General features: G+C 42.0%; 1 long non-coding RNA gene across 1 annotated transcript; it reads left to right on the top strand.

The window, feature by feature from the left end:
- Positions 1-1,811: 1,811 nt before the first annotated feature.
- LOC111240062 lies at positions 1,812-6,870 on the top strand. The gene is made up of 3 exons (XR_002665902.1): positions 1,812-1,864; positions 3,260-3,339; positions 5,186-6,870. It is a non-coding gene; the product is annotated as an uncharacterized LOC111240062 (long non-coding RNA).
- Positions 6,871-8,867: the final 1,997 nt, after the last annotated feature.

The raw sequence follows: 8,867 nt of genomic DNA, 5'->3' as shown, positions 1-8,867 counted from the left end.
AACAACGACTCTGTTGTGGAGATATTTGATCCAGCAGCAGCAGCCTGAGGTGGATCTGCCTCATGGCCTTTCTTCATCCTCCCATGTCACGAGTTTGCCCTTCAGGAGTTTCTCCACTGATTTGATTCTTCATACGATGTTTTTTTCAATCTGTCATCTGAGAAAATGACAAGCTCGTCGTGAAAGTGAAGCTTCTTACACTCACACATTTTTCTCTGACGCAAGTACCACAAAATCATAAAGCTCTCACACAGCTGACAGTAACATAAAGGACAAACGCTGTGATTTACAGAGAGGTGTTGGAGGAGGTTGTAAAGCTGTATTGTGTGATCTGCTGCAGAGGGAGAGGTGTGAGGTGAAGAAGCTGCTTCAGGGCTGGAGTTCGAAAAACAACAATAAGACTGTTCCTGCAGTTTCATCAGCGATCTGTCCAACAAGTGTCAAAATCATTGCTTTTCTCTCGGTCATAACTCTCACAGATCACATCTAAACTCCAAAAACATAGTTTTAGATTCACGGTAAATTCCTCTTCCTGATAACGTCCCTCCAGAATAAAGCTCCAGAAATCCACCAGAGTAAAAAGAGGCTGCAGAACTTCATCCAGAAGGTTTTTAAGTTTCCTTCAGTATCACAGTGATCCAGTGATCCAGTGATCCAGTGATCCAGTACACATGTCTGTTCATCCATCAGTTGTTAATGAGACAGTTCGACTCAATGTCAACAAATGAAAAATGGAGTCAAGCAACAACAAACCTGGAATAAACCTTTATTCCATAAACGATTGGCTGTGAATGTTGTTTAAAATGTGATATTTAATTAATAATGACACAGTTAACACCTGATATCCAGAGGTGGAAAAGTACAATATAAAAATCCCTCCGTCTGTTCAGTGCTTTTAAACATTTAGGTTCATTTCCACCTGTTGTTAATCTACAACCTGTGTTTGTAGATCTGAGACAAAACACAGGAGAAAGCATCAGGAGCTGGTTTGACTGATCTGAATGACCTGTGTGTTATTGTTACCTGCATTAATGTGTTTTCCATGAATAGATTAAAACATGTCAAAGCCTGATATGTGTTTGAAAAGTGTTTCTGTTGTTTCTCTTGCAGAGGGTCATCACAGAGATCCACGGCACAAGGATAAGTTCATCAGACACCTGACAGGTATGAGCATCAAGCACCTGTCGTCTATTAAACATACAATACATCGATCTGACTGAATCATTGAGCACTCACACTGTAAAGGTGCTCAGAGTGAATGTGCTGGATTTCTGCAGGTTGTGTTTGTTCATCATTCTCTGAAGTGCAGCAGAAGAAGGAGAGAGTAATCGACCTTAGAGGGGGAGGAGATAAATGTGAGACACCTGTGAGGCAGCGATGGGGAGAGAGAGGTTAAAGAGGGAGATATTGAAAAGTGGCCGTTGTGACTTCCCTTTGTGTGGTTGTTTTTTATGTGTATGTTTTTTTTATTTTAGTCTAGTCTTTTTGGGAAATTCAGATGGATCACGGCGTCTGTGTGTCACTTATCTGCACCATGATTTCCTCGTCTCTCTTAAAAACCTGAACGTAACGAGCAGACACTTGTCCCAGTAACTAACAGCTAAATACCAGCTAATGTTCAGGAAATGATGATGTTTGACCCGACTGTCACGTGTCTGTGAGGTTTAAATTAAAACACCTATGAGAAGGTGTGTCACAGCTGTTGCTAACAAACTCCGTCCAATCAGAGTCCAGTTTTCAGAGTTTTTAAATGACATTAAAGTGTGTTTCACTCTGTCCTCAGGTCCTCTTTACTTCAACCCAAAGTGCAGAAAACATTTCAACAGACTGTACCACAACACCAGGGACTGCACTGTACCTACCTGTGAGTACACACACACACACACACACACACACACACACACACACACACAAGTGAAATCATGTCAGTTATTCCACCGGTTGTCGGTTCGATTCCCCTCACTTTTACTGTGTCATGTTGCTGCAGGAGTTTGTTCTAGATCTAAAACAGGATAAGACTTGTTTTAACACACACACACACACACACACACACACTCTCTCTCTCTCCAAGATAAACACTGAGATATATGCATGATTTAAGATCATGAGAGCTGCTGCTGTTCTGACACGATTACACTGATAACAGTGTAACACTGTGTGTGTGTGTGTGTGTGTGTGTGTGTGTGTGTGTGTGTTTATGTTGTGGCCTGTTCATGCAGGTATTTTTCAGTTATCATTGTGAATGTAGCAGCTGGTTTACCTGTTGAAGAGAAAAGTTAGAGGAGCTGTGGAGGTTCAAACTTCAGTCAGTTTGTGTAACAGCAGAAGGTGAAGGTGGAAATAAATAAGAACATTTGCTGAAGCTCTGTGTTGGTACAATTTCCTGCGTCTTTACTGGAGTGCTCGAACTTCATGAGACTTCCTTCTTCCACTTGACTGCAGCTGGTATTTGCCACTGATTTACATCTATTAGAAAATATAGAACAAAGTCATACAGCACCAGTCCTCAAAAGAAACATAATTAATGCAGGAAAAACCTGAAATTAAAAGTGAGGCATGAGGGTTTGGACAGCAGTTTTTTCACCATGACAGCAGAATGACTTTGTTTTATTGTTTGTGTTGTTTCACATGTTTTCCTGTTGAGTTCTGTGTCATTTAGACTCATCTAGGGACAGGCCTGACAAACTACAATGAGCTTGTTCTGGGGCAGTGGCCAGTGTCACATACCACAGCACATGCCCATGAAAATGATCATTATTTTAAAGACTTGTTAGAAAGAATTAGAATAGCCTGAGTGAAAACCACATGAGTCATCCCAGTTATACTTTTACCAAAACAAAACACACTTTGCAGCGTTCAGTATTTAATCTAATGAAGTTAAACTGAGCTTTTTTCACGTGTTTCACTTGTTAATTGCTGCTTTGCACTGAAATAGTTTCTGGATCGGAGCCATTGTCACTGTCACTGTTTCCACCTGTTCGTTTCCTGCCGTGACAAGTCGGCAGAGACATTTTTGGGCGGTTTCCAGACGATATGACTAAAGTTTGGAAACCACAAATTAATGCGAGAAACAACCTAATTCACATCAATATTTCTTTCACAGCATTTATCAAACAAACCACACGCTGACAGTGCTAAGCTAGGCTAAACACAACCTGAACCTTGTGACACTCCAGCTGTAAATCGTGTCTGTTTTTAGAACATTTCAACATATTTTTAACCACAGATAAACACACTCTGTTGTTCTCGTCCCCCGCAGTTTATAAAAGATGTGCTCGTCTGCTGACTCAACTGGCCAACAGCCCTCGCTGCACGGAGAGATAAACAGACTGAGAGACGGTGAGACTGAGTTTGAACTTGGACATTCATGTATACAAACCAAAATATTCATCTTAAACACAGTTCTGCCTGTAATTTATTCCTCCCGTAGACTCATAGATCTGACCCCCCCCCCCCAACCGCTACAGAGGAGGCAGCAGTGGCCAAAAGCACAGAGGTCAAAGGTCAGAACAGGCAGAACAAATGTGATCATAATGATGAAAACCAGATTTTTATTTTTCAGTGTTCAAAGAAAGAACTTCATTAACTTAAAGCCTAAAAGTCTGAAGATAAAACCGTATTGAGGACAGTTACACGAGGGCTTGTTCCCTCCTTAAAGGAGCTCTTTGATTCAAAAAAAAAAAAAAAAGAAAGTCAAAATGTTTTTGTCTGTTTTCGTCCGTTGTTGCGAGTCACACTGTGGAGAACCGACCCAAAGTTTGTTCCTAAAACAGAGTAAGAACATCATTATCTGACATCATTCAGGGCGCAGGGCAGCGCTGCCGGCAGCCGTTTCAATAGAGATCATAGAAGAAGAGAACAAACAACTACGACAATGTGACGATTGTTGAGTCCAAACTTAACGGCCGGAAAGAAAATGAGTTTATCTGAAGAGAAACGACGAGTCGAGACGGAGAAGAACCAGGAGGAACACTGAGTCCCTAACACCTGTGGTCTGACCTGTAGAACGTAATGAACCAGGAGAACCACAGAGGACCTGAGAACCTGCAGAACATATCGTCTGTAGAACGCCGTAGAACATAGTCTGCAGCCCGTGGCCCCTGAATATAGAGTCAGTAGAACCATAGAACCTGTAGAGCCGTGAGTACGTAGAACACATTGACTTTGCGTCATGTTTAGAGCCTGTGGAACCTGGACATGAAAACCACACAGTCTGCAAAGACTTAAGAATTAGGAGTATCTGTAGAACCTGTAGGGCTGAGTCTATATAACTAGTAGAACCAAGAGAACCTGTACCTGTGGAACTTGTTGATGCTGTAATCTTTAGAGCCTGTAGAACCTGTGATTTCTTTAAAACCATAAAGAGACAATAAAACTACAGAGAGTTTATAAAACCTGTAGAACCTGAAGTCTGTAAAAACCTGCAGAGGAGTCTATAGAACCTGGAGTTTGTAGAACCCGTAGAGCAGAGAGTCTGTCGATCTTGTGGAACATGTGGGACGAGAGTCCAGATTCTGTGGAACCGGTAAATCCTTAATCTGTAGTTTTACTGAGCTTGAACAACCTGATGTTTCTTTAAAACCGGAGTCAACAGAACCCACAGAACCTGTAGCCGCTGGACTTTCACACCTGTAAATACTGGAACCTGTAAAACCTGTAGAGCCCTGTAGAGTTGCATCATGGGAAATGTAGTTCCAGTGTTTCTGGAGCTTGACTCAGACTAGGGGATAAAAGTCGGGATATCGCGACCTGCGCTGCTTCAACTTTTTATTCTTCCTTCGGAGAGTCTCATAACTTTATGAAAGAGTTCGACTAGATCACCTCTGACCTTTGACCTCGTGTCTTCCTTGTTGTTGTTACTATAATTATTATTTCTACAGTTCCTCCCTCCCTGCAGCTGTCCTCCACTAACAGAGATTTGTTCCTGCTCCGCTCACGTTCTGTCACGGCTGCTGATTTAACTTTGCCGTTCTTTAAAAATGTGTCAGGGAAATATTCAGAGCTGCAAACGCTCCTCAGCCTGAAGAACAACACGTGGCACCTTCATGCTGCAGTTTGACCAGCTGACGGTCGACACAGCTTCCTGTTACAGAGACAGTTTGTTGCTTCATGTTGTGTTTTAACCTGAAAACTTCAGTTTAAGCTTCACTTCACCTTCTCTTCTCTCCCTGTGTCCCGTCTACAGCCTCTGACAGACGGGCAGTGTTGCCGTGACAACGAGGAGGGCAGGGCATCCTAACGAGGTTCATTTCCTAACGAGCGGCAGAAGTTTTCACAGCCAATAGAAACTCCTCCTGAGGTCGTGTCCTGCAGCCAATGAGCTGAGCCGACTGATCAGAGTGCACTGTTTTCTGTTCTACTCCATTCTTTCACTTTCCTCCCGTTCCTTCTGGATTCTCCTTCTTCTCCACTCGGCTTCTTCTTTCCACTGTTTGTCTCAGCTCCAGAGCATTTGTACATTGTCTGTCAAGATCAACGAGATCATAAGATTTTACAGCATGTAAGTTAGTAAACAGTGATGTAATCAGTTCATAACACAACATCGTGTAAGAGAAGATGTTTACCTTGAGTTATTGGACGCGTGCTGATCAGTCTGTTTCTACTTTCCTCCGTGCAATAGGTAAACTGACCTCTGACCAGATGTGCTGAGGTTTTAGTGAACAATGGCTCTGTTAATTCACTGAGAGCTTCACAATAAAAGCCTCCAGCTAGTTAGAAAAGTGTATATAAGCTTGATGAGTGAAGCAGCAGCAGCAGGAAACAGTGAAATAAGGCTTTAAAGAAACTAAACCAAACACAGAGACTCAGGTAAAATCCTAAACAGAGTTTTCTCTGTTCAGTTACCAGCACAAACACGTTGAGACGTCAGACTGAGAGAGAGGCTCTGCTCCGATGGAGGAGACTGTCTCAGGTTGTCCTCACTCAGGCCTGATACCAAGCAGCATCACAACAGTGTGACTTGGCACAGCTGCCAGGCCTGCGGGAGAAACAACCTAAACTACACGACTCTTCTTCACCAAACTTAAACCTGCAACAACTGATTGTCAACTTGTTTTCAGCAGAAACAAGTTGAGGACACATCATCAGCTTTTTAAATTGGTATAAGTTCAGTGTTCCCTCTCTCTCTTTTAGCTCAGTGTTTGGTCTCCACCTTCTCCTGAGGGAAACATCTGGCTCTTTAGCTGCTAAATGCTGCACCAGCTGTTCTGCCTGTGTCTGTCTGCTGGACCGTGGCTTTTTTACAGAGAGTGACCTGAAACAGTGAAGTTGTGTCTGGACTTCTTCTTCTATTCTATTCTATTCTATTCTAATGTCCTCTACAACCCATCCACTATGCTGTGCCTCTAAATCCAGTCTACACAACCAGACTCACCTCAGCTGTGTTCTGCTGTATTCTACCGGACTCTACTTGGCTGAACGCGCTGGCAGGAAACTGATCTTCAGCCTCTCACGTTCAGACTGAGCAAAAAGTGGATTTCTATTTTTCCTCTGGATGATGATTCTACTGGTTTCTAATGGAGCTGCAGGAGTTTTGTCTGGAAAACGAGGAGCTGGAACGAGTTGTGTCGCTGCTCTGAAATCAAGAGAAATGTTTTTAAAGCTTTTTGTTTGCCCTCAGAGACTTTGCCACGGGATGGATGTCTTCTTCCTGCTCTTGCAGAACAACAGTGTTTTGGTTTTTGTGTAATTTTGGACGATGGACGCCTAAATTATATTTTACCTTCCGTTTGAAGCCATAGGAGGAACTACAGGGACAAATCCTCCGGTTGGACCACAGCTAACTGTTCTGTCATCCTGTGGGACAGAAACGTCCGAGATGCTGAATGTGTTTTATGTTACATGATGCATAATAATAATAATAATAATAATAATAATAATAATAATAATATAATATTCCAGTGTATTTATATTGTTGAAGCTGCCGCCACGTGTGAGGAACAGAGCTACCTGCAGCTCTGTGTGCAATATGTACATACTGAAAGAGGAATAAAGACGCACGTTTGATATATATGTTTTTCCAAATTAAGACTTTTATTTTGCCGTTTCTTCGCTGAGTTAAATCTCTGTAGCAGTCATATGTTCACGTCACCAGGACGGCCTGTGATTGGATGAAGTCCTGGAATTTTTCTGTTTTAACAAAATGGCAATCAGGTTGTTTATTACACGAACGATCCCAAAGTTGGTTCAGCTCCTTTTAAAGAATAATTAACTCCAGGTTATTTCAGGTGTTTGTCGGCTGCTGCTGGAGGGGCGGCTTGTCTCTGACAGGGTGAACCACATAGCTGCACTGTTGACTTTGGCTGCTGCTGCACAGTTACATGTTGAAAGTGAATATTTCCTCTGTGCTATGAAGAAAAAAAAGCTTGTCTGATTAACTCCTTCGACCTCTTCAAACCAGCAGAACTTCACTTTGAACTTTGTGTGGAGACATGTCGGCCTGGGTTTTGGCAAGGCATGGCATCATCAGTAGCTACTAAAACAAACAGATATGATGATGATGATGATGATGATGATGATGATGATGATGGTGAGGAAAAGACTGAGTGTTTTGCTTATTGTTTGGAAACGATATCTGAAGAAAAATGTGGTGTGAATGTGTTTGCAGCTGTATGATTTTTTTTTTGTCTGATCGTTGCCATGGTAACAGCTGTAGTAATAATAGCCACAACATGATTACCCAGAACTTCTTTAACCAGTTAATGATCTGTCTGCCTGTCTGCGTTTGTCTTCATGTGCCTAAAATATCACTTACAGCCATTTTCATAGTAATTAGGCAAACTGTCAAAGGTGTGTGTGTGTGTGTGTGTGTGTGTGTGTGTGTGTGTGTGTGTGTCTGTGTGTGTGTGTGTGTGTGTGTGTGTGTTTGCAGTCCGACCAGCTCTGCTGCAGTTTTGGCAACAGCTTACATTCATCATATTACACTCACACACATCAGTATTTGTAGCTGTGTTGTCTCTGTTGAGGTGAACAGTTTCAGCTGTGGTTCCTCTTGTGTGTTTGTTTGGTTCAAGAGTCAAACAAACTCTGGAGTGAACCAAAAACCGGAACAAGACCACCTGAACAGGGTCTTAGGATGTTTTCAATATAGTAGCTTTGTTTTGTTCTGAATCAGTTGATCAGTTGATAAAAATGTTCTATTTTCCAGCTGGTTCAGTTTATTTTAACACAAAATTAAAGCGAAGCAAAAGTTGGGTCAGACTGAGTTCAGATCCCACCACAAATTAATTGCTCCAGGATTTGTGACAGGATGGAGACCACGTCCTCTGAGGGGCCTCGGGGTGTCACCTGTTTGGTTGGGTTCAAAAAGTCTCTGGTGCTTTTTGTACAGTTTGTTTGGGCTGGTGTGAAATCTGACTCTGGATGAGCTATGTCAGTCCATTTGACTTCCTGTTCACACGCCTTCAGCAGCCTTGGTCTGACTGACGACTTTCACAGCAACCTAAATAAACCAAACCAAATGTACCAGGATGTATTTAAACTGAGCCACGGTGTAAAATGACATAAAATATTAGTTAATGTCTGAATGAAAGAATAAAACGTGCCACTTAAATTTACCTGCTGAAGTCTGGTGAAGTTTAACTCATAAAGTCTGATGCTGAAAAACTTAATTTTAATAATCAGATACTTAACTTGTGATGTATATGTATATGTATTCTGTGGCCTTTTATGCCTTAAATGTTCTTTTTTTGCTTCATCCCAGAATCTTTAAAAATGAAAATGTCGATACGACTGCGGCACAGTCCATCTGTCCTTGTCTCGTATGTCTGCAGACATAAACAGCTGGTTTTCTCCTGATGAATGTTTTTCTGCGTGACAGAGTTCAGTGGAGGTTTGGGAATCAATCCAGTCTGCGTTCACATGATATC

The sequence above is a fragment of the Seriola dumerili genome, unplaced genomic scaffold, assembly GCF_002260705.1.
Source record: "Seriola dumerili isolate Sdu_G_001 unplaced genomic scaffold, Sdu_1.0 BDQW01009202.1, whole genome shotgun sequence".
NCBI lineage: Eukaryota > Metazoa > Chordata > Actinopteri > Carangiformes > Carangidae > Seriola > Seriola dumerili.
This window is presented reverse-complemented; position numbering and strand designations above follow the sequence as displayed.